This window comes from Dermacentor silvarum, chromosome 3 (genome assembly GCF_013339745.2).
Source record: "Dermacentor silvarum isolate Dsil-2018 chromosome 3, BIME_Dsil_1.4, whole genome shotgun sequence".
Classification (NCBI taxonomy): Eukaryota; Metazoa; Arthropoda; class Arachnida; order Ixodida; family Ixodidae; genus Dermacentor; species Dermacentor silvarum.
In genome coordinates, this window is record NC_051156.1 from 111,778,746 (window position 1) to 111,798,347 (window position 19,602).

Here is a 19,602-nt window from a genome sequence, read left to right on the forward strand (position 1 = left end):
GTCGACAGGATGGGCAGTCATCTGGCGCATCTTCTGGAAGCCAAAAGGCACTCCTAGACTGGTGGAAGGGACACAGGTTCAATCGCTAGCTCCGTAAAAAGACTGCAGAAGGGAATAGAACTATAGAAGAGCATTCTCAGAAGCTATCCAAACAGCAGTGGGATGAAGTATGCAACTCGAGATGGTCAAACGAGAGTAGGTGGTAAACAGAACCTGCTCAAACACCTCTTCGATGACATCATCCCCACATATAATCAAAGGCAAGCGACTGAGAAGGTTCTCAACGAGGTGAGGCAATCGGAAACCGAAGATGCTATGGCAGATCCGCTGGCAAGGAGACATCTTCCGGTCGAGAACACCAGTCCAATCGACTACACTGCTTACAAGGGCGAGACAAATCCAAAGCTAGACGAGCCGTTCAGCACTAGCGATGTTAGCGCGGTACTGCACAGTCCAAATGACAAGTCTGCCCCAGGTCCAGACGGAATTTCTAATAGAGCTCTAAAGAACCTGGACGACGACTCCATTGGGCACCTCACTAAAGAGATTAATCGGGTCTGGAAGCGGGGATTGGTGCCGGAAACCTGGAAGTCGGCATCGGTTGTCCTCATTCTGAAGCCGCGAAAGCCTCCGGGCCTTGCAAATGTTCGGCCCATCTCTCTCACGTCTTGCGTGGGTAGGGTGGCGGAGCTCGTCATTCACAACCGTATTTCGGAACACGTTGAGAATAACAATTATTTCCATACAACATGATTGGCATTCGTCCAGCTGTGTCTACGCAAGATGCAATGTAGTTTATAAAACGCCAAGTCATTCGCAACGCAACCAGATATTTCAGGGCTATCCTGGGTTTAGATTTGGAGAAGGCTTTTGAGAATGTGTCTCACGTTCACATTCTGAATGCCATATCAGAACTCAATCTGGGTGCTGCGGTTCATAGCTATATAAGCTCCTTCCTCGGGGGGAGGTAGGCGACACTCATGATTGGTGATAAAACAGAGACATTCGAGCTTGGACCTTGGGGCACGCCGGAAGGAGCGATGGTATCTCTACTTCTCTTCAACATAGCCATGAGGGGTCTCTCGGAAAAACTCTCTGCCACTGGTGGGGTCAATCACACGCTTTATGCAGGCGATATAACCATCTGGTGCACCAAACGAAAGGGAGGTAGGAACTGGCCTCCAGGCGGCACTCTATGAGATCAACTCATATCTCGAAAACACGGGAATGAGGTGCTCGCCTAGTATATCCGAGCTACTCCTTTACAGACCAATCAGAAAGGGCCCCATGCCCAAGCGTTGGAAGCCGCTCGCAGACGTTAATGTCAATCTATTTACACGCGATGGAAGCCTCACTCCGAGAGTCGACTCTATTGACGTATTAGGCAAGGTTATTGAATACAATAGGTTCAAACATCACGTTGGCTAGAATCACCACGAAAACAGAAAATGTAATTAAGCTCATCAACAGAATTCTAACAGAAGGGTAGGCTTGAAGGAAGACAATCTGCTCAGGCTTTTCCACGCCTTTCTTATGAGTCACATCATTAATGTAGCAGCTATGCACAATTGGCAGACTTCTGGGAAGAAGTTGAACATCCTCATTCGCAAAGCATCAAAAGGGTACTCGGCGTCCCCAGGACTGCCAGTACAGAACGCCTCTATCAACTGGGAGTACACAATTCATTGAAGATCATCGAGTTACAGGAATCCGTCCAACTGGCTCGGCTGTCCTGCTCTTCGGCGACGAGAAGAATAATGGGAATTCTGGGCCTTAATCCAGTACTTGCTAAGAGAGAAGGCATCGAATCACTGACAAGCAAAGAGAAAGCATTTACGTTGCGTCAATCCCTTGTAATGTACAGCCGCAGTCAATGGGAAGGCGTAGTGCCAGGGTGATGGATCCTGAAGAAGATCAAGAACGAACCCCAATCCGACTGCTTTGAGGATGCGGGTCAATTTGACCGCTCGTCTCCCTTTGCGATAGTGGCAATAGATAACTGAGGCAGCCTCGGTGGCTGGACCACTTCTAAATCGGATCAGGTTGCTATTGCTTTGCCTCTTTTAGACAACAGAACGCAAATTACACAGATTCAAAATCGGCGGTTAGGGCGTTCGCCTCGGGCTCCATCACGAAAGAGGCCCATAGTATTCTCAAGAACAGGCAATCACTCCACATACGATCACTTGGTTTCTGGCCCACTCGTGCATTAATCTGGACTTGCAAACCAACCTTATTGATATTGCCCACTCCCAGGCGCGCGTACTAACTCTCTGCGTGGGAGGAGGAGCCTTGTCACAGTCGAATCTCCAAGAGTTCCGGGACACTCTATTCACCTTTACCGAATTCTCCAAACATTTCTATCTCGAGAGAAGAAGCTTTCCTCCGCCATATAAAAGCTCACAAGACCTCAGGCTCCCAAGACCCTTAGGATGCTGCAGACTAGCTCCTATCCTAGCCTGGCCTTCATGAATTGCTTATTATTGGACGTTTTTAGCTTAGAGTGTCCTAGCTGCAGGGGGACATGCAATTTAGATCACATGCTCTGGCGGTGTGCCTCTTTACGAGAGGAAAAGGGCGTCACTGAACAGAAGTGGAACTGGGCCATCAAGAGCTCGGAATACCACCATCAGCTTTTGGCAGTACAGAGAGCCTGCGATGCAGCAGTTAGGTTGGGCCTAACCGTCCCACGTGGGAGCGGCCCGCGGTGTCGCCCTAAGGGCCGGCGCTTCTGAGGATGCTTTTAATAAAGTTTTTTGTTTTGTATCCGTATCAGTGACTGTACGTACTTGCATAAAATGTCAAATTTCAATACAACAAAATTTCGATATAACGAAGCGAATTGCAGATTTTACCGCCCTTGTTATATCGAGGTTTAACTGTACTTCGGTAACTGTACGCCATTTCACTTATAGCACAATTCACCGAATCCCCTGGCAAACACGTCAGAGTTCCCGCCCTCATAAAGACGAGTAAATATGTGTGGGCGCCAGCCCATCATGCTTCCCAGGCAACCAGATGGCGAATCTCGGGACTCGAGGTTTCACTGCCCGAGCCCCTGGAACAACAGAGGAGCCCTGGCGACCACACCTACCAGTCTTTCATGAGGAAATCAACATGCACTGTAGCTTGCAACGAAGAATTTTCCAACCCGGCATAAAAGGCAAACAAAATTTCAAGACGGCATTCTCAGAGCACTCCAATTTAACAGCTTCCTCATCCAACTAGCAACTACCACTTCACCTCCGAGATAGTCTCTCCACTTTGCCACTTTTGCGGACCACAGCGCACCCTCTACCACATAGTAGGGGGCTGTACAGAATCACCCCTTAGAACACCTGAGCTTTGAGAGAGCGCCCTAGCCAGCCCCACCCTCGCAACCAGCGCCAGTTGGTAGCGATGGCCGTGGACGCGGCGAAAACCTATGGTTCCTGGAAAGGGGAGACCACCCTCAAGACGTTGCTTAAAGAATCTCTCAATAAAGAAGTTCATTATATATATATATATATATAATATATTGTGACGTCACAGTAAGGTCGGACCTTTATTGCGCCCGAGAGACAGCACGGCGAAGAAGGGCGGCGTCCACAAGCAGCTGAACAGCCTTCGACAGTCCACGCTGATGATGATGCGCCCGCACGCGCGATGAAGATGAGGGGCACACGCATGATGATGATAATGTACAGATGATGAAGAAGTGCACAATAAATGCCCACACTAATTTCCCTCGCGCAAAAGCGGCCATCCTGGCCGCTGCCTAAAGGTACGGGGAACGCCGCGTGAAGGGCTTCATACGAGAAACGTGGACCACTTCGGTAGAGCGGCAACGGCGGTCAGTTGAGGAAACAACAGGGGTCACGCGATAATTAACTGGAGAAGTCATTTCCAGGACCGTGTAGGGGCCAACAAACTGACACTGAAACTTCTCGCACAACCCAGGAGTGCGAACTGGTGTCCAGAGCAGCACTTCATCGACAGGCTGGTAGAATACGACGCAATGATATGCGTCATAATGATCCTTGCGGTCCCGCTGTCTGGCTGCGGTGTTGACGCGGGCATGCTGGCGACAAAGGACGAGGGGGAAACATATTCTTCGCAAGAAGATCGAGATGGACTGACAGGTGCTGAGAAGAAGGAAACATCGAGAAAGGAACTGGGTGAACGGCCATAAACAAGGTAGAATGGCGAGTAACCAGTTGTGCGTTGAACGGCGGTGTTATACGCGAAGGTGACGAATGGCAAAATTGTGTCCCAGTTTGTGTGATCGGGTTGAATATAGGCGGCTATCATGTCAGAGAGCGTACGATGAAACCGCTCAGACAGGCCGTTGGTCTGAGATGATAACTTGATGTAGTTTTGTGAGTGGTGCCAGAGGCTTTGTGCACTTCGCCTACTAGTTGGGAAAGGAATGTCTTTCCGCGGTCGCTCAGAAGGACACGAGGGGCGCCTTGGCGCAGGATGATGGATTGAAGAATGAAGGCAGCGACTTCGGAAGCCGATGTTGAACTTACAGAGGCTGTTTCGGCATAGCGCGTCAGGTGGTCGACGGCGGTCACTATCTATCGTCTACCGGCGGGAGTCATGGGAAGTGGCCCATATAGATCGATGCCAACAACCTCAAATGGTTCCGCAGGACATGAGACTGGTAGTAGTTGTCCGGCAGGAGCTGATGATGGACGTTTGTGACGCTGAAATGGCGCAGGAAGTGACGTATCGCGCCACACTGGTAGACAGGCCAGGTCAGTAGAAGCGACTTATGCGGTTAAGTTTTCTGGATGCCAAGGTGGCCAGCAGTGAAATCGTCATTAAAGGCCTGAAGGACACGCGCACGAAGGCAACGAGGTAGCACGGGCAACCAGCGTCGTCCATCAGGATGGTGGATACGGCGGTACAGCACGGAGTTTTCAAGCTTAAATTGTGTCAGCTGTCGACGAAGCCGGGCGTTAGGCGGGTGCGAAGCTCAACGAAGGCGGTCTATAATACGGCGACAGTACGAGTCAGCTAGTTGCTGAGACGAAAATGATGCATGGTCGTGCGAAGTGAGATGATCAAGAGTGGCGAAGGACAAAACCGCCGTAGAAGAGACGTCAGTGAGTGTGTCACTGGAGGCAGTGGCGGAACCATTGATTAGTGCGGCTGGAGGAAGCGGGCAGCGAGAAAGAGCGTCTGCGTCTTGGTGCTTCTTACCAGACTTGCAGATGATTTCAAAGTCATATTCTTGGAGACGAAGAATCCAGCGGCCAAGACGCCCTGACAAGTTCTTGAGTGTGGAAAGCCAGCATAAGGCGTGATCCGTCACGATGGTAAAATGGCGACCGTGGAGATAAGGGCGAAATTTCTGGACGGACCAAACGACAGCGAGGCACTCCTGCTCGGTGATGGTATAGTTCTTCTCGGCAGGTGTGAGCACGCGGCTGGCATACGCAACGCCGCGCTCACGCGAAGAGTTGTCTCATGGAGGAGCACAGCACCGATGCCATGGCCGCTAGCATCCGTGTGCAAGAGTGTGGGAGCAGTCTCATCAAAATGACACAGGACAGGTTCAGATGTGAGGGCGCCCTTTAGCTGGTCAAAGGCAGATTCACATTCAGGTGACCACACGAAGGGAGCACCAGGACGAAGTAAATGGTGTAAAGGTGCAGCTATAGAGGCGAAATCGCGAATAAATCGGTGAAATAGGAAGCGATGCCGAGGAAACTGCGTAGGTCCTTGGTCTTTTCTGGACGAGGAAAGCGAACCACCACCGAAATCTTGTCAGGATCAGGTCGAATACCATCCTTGCTTACAATATGACCTAAGACCTTGATCATCTTGCTTGCAAAATGACCCTTTTTGTGTTGAGCTGAAGACCAGCACTGGCTATGCACGTGAGAACCTCGTCGAGACGTTGCAGGTGCTGTGCAAATGTCGACGAGAAAATAGCGATATCATCCAGATAGCACAAGCAGGTCTTCCACTTCCGGCCACGCAGAACGGTGTCGATCATGCGCTCAAAATTTGCGGGAGCATTGGAGAGGCCCGAAGGGCATGACGTTGAACTCGTAAAGGCCATCTGGGTTGCAAACGCTGTTTTTTCTTTGTCGGATTCGTGCATCGGAATTTGCAGTAACCTGAACGCAGATCAAGACTGGAGAAGTACTCGGCACCTTGCAGGGAATCGAGGGCATCGTCAATGCGAGGCATGGGGTACACATCCTTGCGCGTGATCTTGTTGAGTGCTCGATAATCTACACAGAAACGCACGGAGCCATCTTTTTTTTCGGACCAAAACTAATGGGCGACGACCAAGGGCTAGCAGAGGGCGAATTATCTCACGTTGCAGCATGTCGGCGACGTTTTGCCTCAATAATTTTGCGCTCAGCTACAGACACGCGATACGGCCGGCGACGCACGATGGATCTGCCGTCTGTCTCACTCCGATGCGCTGTGACGGTCGTCTGTCCCCAATGTCAAAGAATGGGCGTCAAATGGACCTTCATGCTTCTTCAACAAGGCAAGGAGCTGTTGCGTCTGCGAAGGGGCGAAGTCCGAGCTGATCTACAGCAGCAAGAGCGGAGTATGAGGAAGAATGTCCGCAGGAGGGATTTTCAGAGGGAGCAGCCTTGAGGGGAACGACAGAGAGAGGCTCGGAATCAGCGACGCAAGCCAAAGCCTTCAGGAAGTAGAATTTTCTCAGGTGTTGCTTGCTTCGAGAAGCGCAGATCCATTATCGAACCTAACTACGCCTGAAAAAATGGCTATCCCTTTTGTGAGCCAACGCGCAAAGGTAACATTAACGCATCGCCATGGTCGATGGCGTCGGACGTGATGGTTAGAATTTGCTGACAGCCTGGAGGTAGCTCGGTATCTTTTGCTGCGAGTAGACAAAGTGGCTGGTGCGGTTCATCGCCGAGCGAATAGTCGGTGTCGGTCATATGTACGACACCTTGCCCACATCATATAGCAGCAGAAGCAGAGGCAAGGAAAATCCCATCCTAGAATGAGTGGTGGGATCAGGGCGACAGCACCAGCAAATTGTATGTAGTGGACGATGCCATCGATGGATACAAGCACTGTACAGAACGCGGAAGGGCGGATTGTTTTCCCTTGAGCTGCAACAAGCGCAGGGTCCACCATAAGGCGTCGTAACTTTCCTGAGACGCCTACACAAATCGGAATGCATAACAGATAAAGTCCCACCGGTGTCCACCAAAGCTTCAACGTGCACACCTTCAACAAACACGGACATCATATTACAAGGGCGCGCTGGAGGAATGTAGTCTGTCGGTGATTGCAGTTTTTCCTCCCGAAAACTGCATTACGTAGTTTTCGGGCGGCGGTCAGAGGTGAAGAGGCAGGCCGAAGCGGTGACGAGGAGCGGCGGAAGGGCGAAGGTATCGGCGTGGTGGTACGTAACCATTCGGCGTCTCGGTCGTTGCGGGCGGAGATGGGGAACGGCGCGGAGGGGAAGCGTAACGACGGCTTTGGTAAGAGGCCCCCCCAGAATACGCATCGCGTTCACACAGGTCGTACCCGCGACGCTCATCTTGTTGGCGCTTGCGGCAAAAACGTGATATGGCCGCGATAACCACAGTAATAACAGGTAGGACGAGACGGTCGCCAAGGCGTGTAGTAAGGGGCGCTCGGTGCGCTGTGAGATAGTGCGGTCAGATGGGGCGATACCGGCTCAATTGGTATTGAGGGGACATTGGCCGGAGGAGCGACACCAACCTGCGTGTATGTGGGTAGAGGCAACGTGGACGTACACTAGTCGGAGGCGCGGCAGCAACCTGCGCGTATGTTGGTACGGTGCGAGGGGCCGGAGGGTCCACATTCGCAGAGCAGGTCATTGACGCAAGTTCGTCTCTGATGACGTCGCGCAATGCTGCACCAGAAGGCTGAGCAGGAATCATCAACGAAGATGACAAGCCAAGTGATTGAAGTTCTTCGCGTATGATCGCCGGATCATCATGCGCAAGTCGGGCTGCCGCAGAACGGTGTTCGCTGAAGTCCGGCTGCAAGCGTACGGACTCGAGCTCGTCGAGGCGCTGGCACGTCAAGACGATGTCAGCGACGGTAGCCGGGTTCTTGACGGCGAGCGCGTTGAAGGCCACAGTCCCAATACCTTTAGGAACGTGGCGTATCCTGTCTGACTCAGTCATGGCAACATTGACACGGCGACAGAGTGCAAGCACATCCTCGATGTACGATGTGTAGGACTCGCCGGAGTGTTGTTTGCGAGCATCCAGAGTTTTCTTCGCAAGGGCGGAGCAAACCGCCGGCGTGCGGAAAACTTGCCGTAGTTCCTGCTTGAAGTTCATCCAATCAGTGAAATCAACCTCATGGTTGAAAAACCACGTCTTCGCTACACGGGCAGGTAGAACGAGACATGGCTGAGCTTGTGGGGATCATCCCACCGATTAGCAGAGCTTACGCGCTCGTAATCATCCAGCCAGTCCTCCGCATCTTCACCACGAAGACCAGCGAACAGATGGGGATCGCGCTGGTGGCCACTGATGATCACAGAAGGGGCGGCTTGTGGAGGCGGATGGTTAGGGTATAAGCGCAGGCTGCTCGTCCTGCGACATGCTGACGGACAGTGGGCACAAGCGGCGACCCGAACGAAGCTCCAGGAGTAGGCCAGGGCGTAGAGGACGGGGAACCAAGAAGCACCTCCACCACTTGTGGACGTCACAGTAAGGTCGGACCTTTATTGAGCCCGAGAGACGGACACGGCGAAGAAGGGCGGGCGTCCACAACCGGCCTGAACCTCCTTCGACAGTCCACGCTGATGATGATGCGCCCGTACGCGCGATGAAGATGAGGGGCACACGCATGATGATGATAATGTACTGATGATGAAGAAGTGCACAATAAATGCGCACTAATATCTCTATATATATATGATATATATATATATATACCCCTGTTTTATTATTACCAATTTCTGATGAGCAACGATTTGGCATCTGTCCCTTGTATTTGTCTGCTTGTCAATTGTATTGTTTCTCACTGGTCGACTAAGATAGAGCGCACTAGTAACCAAACGTTCGTCTTCCTTCAGTTAGCGACTTGCTCGTCTGGTTCCTTCTGCCGACGACAAGCAGCTTAATACTCGCTCCGTCTATGGCAAAACAAATCTACAGAGTGAAATACTGTCCTTCCTTTCACACCCCATTCAACCAGGCTGATTGTCCTGAACATTAAGCCAGATCTTGAAAATAGGAATTTTTGTTTAAAGGCAGCTGATCACCTGAAACTGCACCTAGATTGTAAGGACTAAAGAAACCAAAACATGGCTTGTCATGAGTATTTTATCAATATCATGTTCTGTAAAATATATACGAAAAACTGAAAGGGTATATGTTAGAACTTTGTGGCGTTTTGTAAAGAACCTATTCAAACTTCTCCAGATGACGCCAGAACAGCTCGCCAAACGCGCGCGGTGCGAATTCGAATCCACGGTGAGATTAGAACGGCGGAAACTGCTGCGTGCGGGCACAGTAGGGCGTGTATAAAAACTCAACATTTCCCTTTGCGCTTACGAGGGTGTTATTTGACAGAAAAGAAAGAGACTTTGATGCCCTTCTCGCTCCTACAAACGAGGACGACTTGATAAACAGCACAGTATAATGCGCAAGGCTGAATGCCAAAGAACTGCTTGCCGCCACTGGCTGGGCTGTCCCTTCAGTATATTCTTCCCGCATTTGGAAGAACCAATTTGGTTAGCTTCCAGTTTGTCTCTTGCTTGCGCAGCTGGTCGCAAGCAAAAAAAAGTTATTTGGTTATTCCTAAAAGGTTCGCATTTGAGTTCACTATCGTGAGTCTCCCGCCCTGAGCAACGGATGCTGCGATATCTAGAACGCATTTATGACCTCATGTGAATGATGTAAGACTTGAGGCTACTGATAGATAAAACGCAGAACTGCGTAACCGCTACACTGTACAAGGGGAATAAAGGCATACGTCAGGTTAACATAAAAGGACAAGTATCGTTTGAGCTCGGGCTTTTTTTTACTTACTGTATATTTTGTTAAACAATTTATAGTCATCTGGTTCACCAGCCATCTGCGTGCTTGATGCCGTTTTGCTCGCGTGCATATGTACCGCTTTGCCGAGGCATAGCAAGGTGAACAACGCTAACGACAGCGCCAGACCCGTTCCCCAGTTCTAGAGCACCTGGCTAAAGAACCTATTTCTGGTTTAGAAAACATTTCACAGCGCTGCAGTATGTTTCTTGAAACGTTTTCACTTGTTTAAACGCGTCGGTATATGCGTTTGCCCTCGTCTAAGCTTTAAGATTTGACCATATTGTCGCGATGTATGATGCATTTGTATCCATCTACCCTGGAAAGAAGCTTAGACTTTCTGTTTGAGATCGTAGCATCTTTCTCATGAGTGGTAGTGATTACATGTAATTGGAAATGCGCAAGGTCTGAAATGCTTTTTGAAACCTTGGTATTTTAGAAATACAAATATATATCACTGTACAACTTGCAAAGTGCAGTGTGAAACTTGATACTAAGCTTTTTCTTTAAGAATTTGTAAAAATGCTTTCAATGTCCCTTAATGAATAGCATCAACGCGCATTGCAGACATAGAATTTGTTTTCAGACACAGACTGTCTGAACGAATGTACAGACAATCTGAAAGAAACCTGACCAGAACAAGAAAATTAGGCTAGTTTATATTGGCTCAAAGTAATTCTAGCGCAGTAGACATGACACCAGACGAAGGTAATATTCATCTGCCTCGGTTTGTTACCTTCGTATTGCGCCACAGTTATGACCCTACAGTACATCATGTTCTGAAATTGAATTGAAAAAAACTCAGCCCTTTCAATGGGGTGGAGATGGAAGACCAGCCATGCTGTACATGGTGGGAATTATGAATTTCCAGATATGACTACTAAGATGTGATGGTGTAATTGGTTATTTGACGTTTAAAGGAATGAGGAATATATATTATCCGGTGGTTTTCATTTATTTATTGACCACAGGGACCATGGCCTTATGGTCGCTACGGTACAGCGCCATAGGTTGTACGGCAAAGGTTGGCAGGTTCTTCATAAACACGTCACCAACGCCGCGCACGTTCGATGCAAACGCGGGAAAAACGCCGCCACCGCTGCCAACAGCTGTGCGCCGTGTTTGTGTGACCGCACACAACCGCTGTCAAAACGCTGGCTACGTGACGGAATGGCTAAATGCCGTTGTCGACACGGTTAGGGGAGAGGTGGGCGAGAGCCCAGAGAGAGCCGGGGCACAAGCGGCTGAGGCCGGCAGGGCTGCGCGCATGCGCTGCAGAGGGAGAGCGGGCACGCACAAGCAGTCATTTCCTCTTGGCGCTGTCTAGGGAGGCGAGCGCCGAGAACTTCGCGGAAAGAGTGACCCCGTCAGTCCAACTCGATGTGTCCTTTCACTGGCTGCCCTCCCATGTGGGCATAGCTGGTAACTAGGAGGCGGACACCCTCGCTAAAGCTGCCCACCACCCAGGAGTCACATTCAGTTGAGCAGTGGCGGCTTCAGACTACTCGAGGCCACGAGTGAAGCAGCTTCAACTGACAATCGACCCCGACCCAAAGGTGGCAAAAGGCAAGGGACCCAAACTGCTCCCCAAGTCTGGCCTCACCAGGCGAGACAGAGCCACCCTGCTGCGACTCCGGACTGGCTGCATATGTACATCAGCCAGGCTTCATGCCAAAGACCGCAGCGCCTCCCCCTCGTGCCGACGAAGCGGCGACCCCGAGACACTCGAACACCTCCTCTGCGCCTGTCCGGCCCTAGCACAGGAACGTTCGAAGGTCATCCGAGTCTATAGACTGCAGGAGCTTCTTGTTGACTCACCAACCTGCTGTTCCCATCCCGCTCCCATCTCCACGCACTGCACAGCCTGGTGGAGTTTGTGGAGACGAATGGGATAGCAGCATACCGCTGAGCGTACCTGTCCTTCCCGGTTCCTGCCGCCTCTGCTACCTACCTTGTGCGGACCAGCTCCCTGAACTATCTCTCTTCTCTTTCATCTATACCTTCTACTCCCCCTCTCTCCTACGACGCTGCACCATGCTCCCTGATGAGCTGCAGAATTAGGCGTCTGCAGAATTAGGCGTCTGCAGAATTAGTAGTAGTAGTATAGGGTGCCTTGCCTGGATGCCTTTCTCGCCCACCGCTCCCCTTCCACTGGGAAGTCGCGTTTGCTCTCCGTCGTGCGTTAGCTCACCGTGAAACAACGTTTCGGGAAAAACGCGCGTCCCTCGCCCTCGCGCGCTTTCACTCGCACATACATCATACGGCCAATGAAAGTTTTTTTTTCGATTGCCGGACGCGACCATCGAAGAGAGCCCTTATTGTATTAGGAAAGGGTTGAAGAAGCACCTGGGTGGGGCCCCAAGTCCAGAGCTCCACTGGCCTCAGCAGCCCGTCGTGCTTGACCTAGGGGTGCCTCTTCTCCTCCTTATCCTCGCTGGCCAGCTAGGTCTCTCCATGCTCAGTTCTTAATTCTTGCGCCTGAACGTGAGGTGTAATAATTTCAGGTATCCTGAGCTCGCATTCCCGTGTAATGTGGGCGAGAGTTGGCTTGACCCCAAACCACAGGGAAGTGCCCACGTATGCGGTAGGGTGGACGGCATGTCTTCACCGTAGGTGTGGGTATGTGTTTGCCTGCAGGCGGCGCCACTCATACGCTTCCATTACAACTAACTGAGGGTGTGGCGGGGAGTGGCGCTGTCTTTCGCGAAAAAAAAAATTATGGGGTTTTACGTGCCAAAACCAGTTCTGATTATGAGGCACGCCGTAGTGGGGGACTCCGGAAATTTTGACCACCTGGGGTTCTTTAACGTGCACCTAAATCTAAGTACACGGGTGCTTTCGCATTTCGCCCCCATCGAAATGCGGCCGCCGTGGCCGGGATTCGATCCCGCGACCTCGTGCTCAGCAGCCCAACACCATAGCCACTGAGCAACCGCGGCGGGTGCTGTCTTTCGCGACGCTGGTGTTCTAGGATATCCCGGGGTGTGTGATGCGCCTGGGAAGGGAAGAGGGTGTCTGGACGGGGGACACTCGCTGCTGCAGAAACACGCATCGTTTCTTTTCTTCAACCTCTACTACTACTACTACTACTACTACTACTACTACTACTACTACTACTACACTCGCTCGGTGAGTAATAGCTCGAGCTGCACTGTCCGCTGTGTCGTTCCTCGTGGCTGCGATGTGTCCAGGGCACCGTATGATTCTGTGGTCGGAATGTAGTGTTGCACCTAAGAGGCGGGCTACAAACGGAAGAACGCGGCCGCTAGTGAAGTAACGACATGCTATTCAGAATCCGTGAGGTTATAGGACCCTGCCTCATGGCTTCTTGGGTTTTGATTGCGAGGGCGACCGCTAGGGCTTCCGCCGTGCTTGCCGGCTGTTCTTGGCTGAGGCGCAGGTGCCTCAGCCAAGAACATATATACCTGGCCTGCGGGCCGAGCCAATGACGGCCAGCAAAAAGCAATGTTTGCCACAGCGGGCTGCGTCCGTGTAAAACGTGTCTGGGTCGGTTCCGTATTGCTTTGTGAGTTGTCTTGCCCTGACGTCGCAACGGGCTCGGTGGTACAAGGGATTTATGTTTTTTGGTATAGGCGCTATGTGGATTTGGGTCCGGATTTTTGCGGAAAGGGGCACGAGTTCATCGTCACTGTACTGGAGCCGCATGGATACCCTAAGACACGTAGGACCTCCCTACCCCTGGTCGTGAGGCTGAGTCTTTCTCGTTGTGACATGATAACCGCGGCGCTCAGCTCCTCAAAGGTGTTATAGATCGCTAAGGCTAGAAGGCAATTCGTGGGTGTTCCTGTTGGTAGTCCGAGGGCAGCTTTGTAGGCGGTACGGATGAGAGTATCGGCTTGTTCTACCTCTGCCTTACTAAGTTCTAGGTAGGTAAGACCGTACGTGACTCGGCTAATTACAAAGGCTTGGATTAGGCGGAGCGTATCTGCCTCTCCAAAGCCTTTGCGATGGTAGGTTACGCTGCATACCATACGTGTAATTTGCTTAACTGTCGTGCGAAGAGTTCTAAGTGTGTGGTCCGCTCGCTTATTACCCTGTACCGAAAGACCAAGTATGCGTGCGTTGGCTACCTTGCGTACGGGATGGTCACCACTCTCAGGTCAAAGGGTTGCTTGCCTCGGTGACCTTTGCCATGTACCCGTACAAATTCGGATCTTTCCTGGGAGCAGCTCATACCACAGCTCGCCACAAAGAGATGTACTGTCTGTGCTGCTTGCTGTAGAGTCCTGTTCTTTGTGTCTGAGAGAGCCATTATCGAAAGAACAACGCCTCTGTTCAGCCATAGTTTGAAGTCTGGTATGGACTCGAGCTGCCGCGTGAGGCGAGCCATACCAATGTTGAAAAGTAGTGCAGTAATATGGCTCCTTGAGGCGTTCCTCTATTGAACATAGTGCAAACATTGAAGCAAACGATCTGGAGGCTCCTAAGCCTATCGTGGCTGTCCTATCGATGAGAAAGGAACGGATATAGTTATGTGTTCGTTCCCGCACAGATGGTGTTCTTGAGTTCCTGTTGGGTGAGCTCATGACCAATGGTATCGAATGTGCTCTCCAAACCGAGAGCAGCCAGGATGTGTTCCGCACCCGAGGGAACGTCGTGTAGGACTCCGTCCCGCAGGCGGAGTGAGAAGGTCCTGCGTTGAGAGATTCGGATGGAAGCCGTACTTGTGGCTCGTAAAAAAAACCACGACCCTCTAATAGTTTAATAGCCGGGTTTGAATTAATTTCTCGAAAAGCTTACCGAGGCAAGATGTAAGAGAAATCAAACTGAGGTTCTGCAAAGTGGGGTGTTTTCGCCGGGTTTGGCAATCAGTGCTATTTATGCTATCACCTGCATCAATCTGATAGCGCTATTGCGCGATCAGATTGGAACCGGCCGACACCATGATGGACGCGGATATGTCCAGAGCTACCAGATCGACGGTGAAGAGCCAGTCAGCTTGGAACCTGGAGCCAGCTCAACGGAGTTCTTGCTTTGGTCGCGACCAAGTCGGGTACAACTGTGGCCGAACTTCTGAGCAAGGTACCGTGAATATTTTTCTCAAGATAGAAGAGTACATTAAGTTCTTCCAACCATCTCACTTAAGAGCTGCTATAGATCGTCAACCAGACACCACCGCAGTAATTATGCAGCTCATTCACACTCAACGCGAAGTTAGAAACCCAGACACAATTGATCTCTGCTATGGCACAAGCGATGCAGCGCAAGAATTATCAGAGAGGTGACACCGTAATACCAGACATGTTCGATGGCACATCAGCAGTTCCAACTTCGTGGCTGGACTTTTATGAGTACGCTTGTGTGCAGAACCAGTGGGTGACTGACGAAGACAAGATATTTAACTTACGCTTCTTTCTATATGGTACTGCAAGGAAGTGGTACGAGATTCAGATTGTGGAACAGGTTCGCGAGAAGTGGAGTGAATGGAAGAAGAGCCTGCTGCCCTGCTTTGCTGGAAATATCCACAGTGGGATAAGGCAATAACATATAAGCACACTAGTGGCAGTCTCCGTGACTACTATTTTGAAAAAAGGAGCTACTTCAACTCGCCGATCCCAGTTTACCAGAAACATTAGTCGTACCGCTTATGTTGCTTGTTATGAATAGAGAGTGTCGAACACAACTACAGGCCCGACAGGTCAAGACTGCAGAAGACATTATTTGCTGTCTAAAAGACATTGTAGAAACCACATCATGTGGTAGTCAGCGTGGAAACCTCTCCATCAGACAGCCAAACAGCTATCGCATAACTCCACCAAATGAACTACATAGGCCTAAAGGTCCGAGTGTGGAACCGCCAAAATGCATAACCATGGTGCATCTGAGCGACCCACAGTTCCTAAAAATATGCGACTGTATTTCTGATGAAGAACAACATTCTCCGTGCGAGAATGATAGTAAATAGAAAGGGAGTAAATGTTTTGTGGACACAGGCCGCGTCCGTGAGCTTGTAAACTCAAGTTTGGTGGAGAAAAGTCAAGTCCGCCAAACAAGATTATTCAGGTGCGCATTTGATGGAATTCCAGTCCCTAGAGGACTGGGCAACAATTCCAATTGAATTTAAAGGTGTTACTCCTTGACGCAATAGTAATGAACGACGTCGAATTCATGTTGATATTGTCAAGGCCAGATATGAAGCTTTTGAGGGTAAACGTCTCTTGGCAGGACAAACTGACTATCGATCACGAGCGAGGTGAAGATAGCAGCGGAACGAATGGAAGTCTAGAGTTTAAAAACGTCAGAGGATGTTCCCAGTACTTACCCAGAACTGGGATGCATTGGGCCTTACCCTCCTGCAACGTCGTTTATGAAGTACCATTTAACCTACGAGAGACAATGTTGTCCGTAAGAAACCTTACAGTCTCTCACACGAGAAAAAGATGTGGCTGAAGAAAGAACTGCAGCAAATGCTTGCAGCGGGAATTATCAGACCATCAACTTCGGCCTATGCATCCCTCATTACAAGTGCCAAGGAAGGTGGAACATTCAGGCTTTGTACAGATTATCGTTGATTAATAAGCAAACAGACCTGTTTCCGTTTCCTATGCCACGCATTGATGACATTATTATTGAAACCAGGGGCTGTCACTGGTTCTCAAGAATTGGCCTTTGTAAAGGGTATTGGCAGATACCACTCCAGGAAAAGTACAAGAAATACACAGCTTTTGTGACCCCATTTGATATCTATGAATATAACAGGCTCCCATTTGGCTGGAGAAATTCAGAGGCATGGTTCCAGAAAATGATGAACACTGTGTTGGAACCTCTGACTGGCAAATGCTGCAATGTATGTCGACGACATTATTGTCTACTCTCGAACAAAAGACGAACACGAGCTGCATTTATCACAAGTCCTGAATGCTTTGGCAAAAGCAAAGCTGAAGATCAATTTTAAAAAGAGTGAGTTTTTCAAGACATCAGTGATTTTCCTAGGAAGATTTGACGGTCATACAAGAGTACGAAGGAAGAGTCAGTGCAGAGGATTAAAACTTTGACGAAACCTCATGACTTGCATTCTTTGAGGTTTTCCTTGGCCTCCTTGGAAATTTTAGGGCCTTCATTAAGGACTTCGCCACAAAAACAAGGTGTTTGACAGCATAACCCGAAAACCACACCGTTCATTTGGAGCAAAGAATGCGAAGACATTTATCAAGAACTAGTGAAAACAATATCGTCGGATCCTGTCCTAGTACTCCCAGACTTCAAGAACATTTTGAATTGTGTACTGACGCATCCCTATGGAACCGACGCAGTCCTCTATCAACGAAATGCCAAACCACCGGGACGCCAGCTGAATGTAATTGCATATTACTCATACACCTTCAGCAAATCGGAAATAAACTATAACACCACGGAAAAAGAGGCACTGGCCGTCGTCATGGCATTGCGGTATTTTCACACTTACCTCGAAGGTCAACACTTTAACTTCTTTACGGACAACCAAGCTTGACTTATTTGCTCAACATTACTCAACCGAAGGGAAGGATTGCTCGTTGGGTCAGCGAAATCCAGCAGTTCGCGTCCGACGTGGTTCACCATCCTGGAAAGAAGCTCCCCGACGCGGACGCTTTATCAAGATTACATATTCCGGAGACTGAAATAATTAAAACTCTGCATGTAGCAAGTATTTTGGGAGGACACACGAAGATATTTTGAAGGATGGAAAGTTCGAGGTACCAGAAACAGATCGCCAGAAGATTTTGAAGCTTTATCACGACAGTCCCGACTCGGGAAGGCACGACGGTTTTTGGAGGATATATATGAAGGAGCAACGTTTCACGTGGAAAAATATGAAAAATAACGTACATGAATATGTAAACTTGCCATGATTGCAAAGTGCGACAACAAAATATAGGCCTAAAGGAAAAGAATGACCATACCTGTGTACTGAAAGTGGCCACTTGAAGTTGTGCACCTCGACTTTGCCGAGCTTAAAAAAAAGGGGAAGAAGCGCGTAAGACGCAAGCTTTTCTGGTTGCTATTGACCAATGTACGCGGATGGCAGCCGCGAAACCAGGAACGAAGACTACAACGCTGTCATTTCCCTTATGCAACGGGAAATGTTTAAGAATACTAAAGTCATTGTCAGCGACAACGGTCCAGCATTCAGAAGCCAAAGGCTAAGAGCTTGGGCAGAGGAAAGGGGATCACCCTACGGTTCACTACGCCATACCATCCTGAGGGTAACGCTCTGTCTGAGCGATTAATTCGTCATTTGAAGACATACATTACCCTTTATCCAAATTTTCCTGGCGGCGTAATGCGCTCTGGAAGCTGCTGTCCCGCATCACAACCGCTCCTATACGCTGGCCTTGGTTGCACACCCCATTTTGCTGCCTGGGACCAGCCCATGGCTACCCGCGGATCATCGTCTGGGAATAGCAGTAAGATATTGTTACGTTACACAAGGCGGACTATTTACACTGTATTTACACTACACAGACACAGTAGCCAAGATGGTGGACAGCCACCAGCACCCGACAGAACCGTCTTCTTTGTCGTCTGCCCCTGGCAGAATGTGTCCCTCGTAGCATTACCCCCGGCGGTAGAAGCGCCGTCTCGGCGCACTTCAAACATGGTCGTCAGAAGGAGGTGGTATCTTTCAGTCTGCTGACTGAACTATGTCAGTGGGAGCGATCGCAGGCGGCAAAGTCGGAGAGACGGGAACAGTCGCGTAGGTGACGTCCGTGACCTGGCGGATGATTCGGTAAGGACCCGTTTACCGAGATAACAACTTCTCGGATAGGCCACACGACGGAATGGACACCACAGGAGAACTAAGGCACCGGGTGAGAAGCGAACGTCTGATGCCGGCTGTCATAGAGGCGCTTTTGGGTCGCTTGCGAGCCGACAGCCGAGAGCGGGCGATCTGACGCGCATGATCGGCACGAGCGATGGCATCACGTCATATTGCTAGGCGGCGCGGCAGCAGCCGAAGAAGGGTGTCCATTGGTAACGTTGGTTAACGGCCAGAGCATATAAAAGGGTGAATAACCGGCGGTATCGTGACGCGATGAATTGTAGGCGAAGGTCACGTAAGGCAGCGCCAGGTCCCAGTCACGGTGGTCGGAGAAACATACATTGAGAGCATGTCCGTGAGGGTGCGATTAGGCGCTCGGTGAGGCCATTTGTTTGAGGATGGTAGGCGGTGGTCAACTTGTGCTGCGTTGAGGAGGAGCGCAAAAGATCGTCGATTACTCGGATAAAAATGCACGGCCTCGATCTGTGGCAATTGGCTAGGGGCGCCATGGTGTAGAATAACATCGTGGAGCAAAAAATCGGCAACGTCAGTAGCAGTGCTGGTGGGGAGCGCTCGAGTGATTGCATACCTGGTCGCATAATCGATAGCAACGGCGACCCACTTGTTGCCGGATCTTGAATCAGGAAAAGGACCGAGAAGGTCTAAACCAACACGGAATAATGGTTCGGTCGGGATGGAGAGTGGTTGAAGTAGACCAGCAGGGGTGCAGCAGGACGTTTCCGGCGTTGGCATTTATCGCAGGAGTCACGTAACGTCGAACAGACCGGGCGAGACCGCGCCAAAAGAAGCGGCGCCGGACACGGTCGTACGTGC